Source organism: Rhincodon typus, unplaced genomic scaffold, assembly GCF_021869965.1.
Source record: "Rhincodon typus isolate 14 unplaced genomic scaffold, sRhiTyp1.1 hic_rhity00004470, whole genome shotgun sequence".
In the NCBI taxonomy this organism is placed as follows: Eukaryota; Metazoa; Chordata; class Chondrichthyes; order Orectolobiformes; family Rhincodontidae; genus Rhincodon; species Rhincodon typus.
Genome location: NW_025970108.1, coordinates 1 through 736, shown reverse-complemented (window position 1 = coordinate 736; position 736 = coordinate 1).

Sequence of the window (736 nt, the reverse complement as noted above, 5' to 3'; positions counted from 1 at the left end):
TTCCAGCCACTTTGCTTTTGTTCCTGATTTACAGCGTCCGCAGTTCTTTCGGTTTTTACCTACAGAGGGCTACTCTGACTGAAGTACGGTCTTTTGACTGAGTTATTATGTCAAAACCAATCCGCCTGTTCAGGCAGACATTAAAGATCCACAGACGTTTGTTCAGGTCAATAGGGAGATCACCCAGTGACATGATCAACATCCCTCATACAACTAACAGGACCTCAAACAGATTAACTGGTCATTTACCTCATTGTTGCTCATTATACATTGTTGGGCAGAAACTAGTTGCCAGTTATTAGGACAATGAATATTGAAAAGTACTTTGAAACACCCTGAGGCTAATGGTGCCATATAAATGAAAGTTCTTTGTCTTGTTTCTTCACTTTTTTAAAAAAAAATACTCTATCATGGTGGTTGATATTCTTTCTCCACTGGCTTTCTACCTACTCCTACGAAGTTCAGTCTATCATTTCCTCTCTCTCTGTGTGCTCAGGTTTCTTTCTACACCAATGCTTACAGATGCTGATCTAACTAACTGCATTATTCTGCTTAAAGGGTCTGAGGTGTTGCAGAGATATGCGTTGTTTAAAAGGAAGTTGTTTCTCTATTCACTTGAAGGCTCATGCACTGAAAGTAGTTTGGGTCTAGCATGGACTTGATAGGCCAGACAGTTATCATCTGTGCTGTATAATTCCATGTTCCTATGATAGATCTGGAGGACGGTCATGTTTAG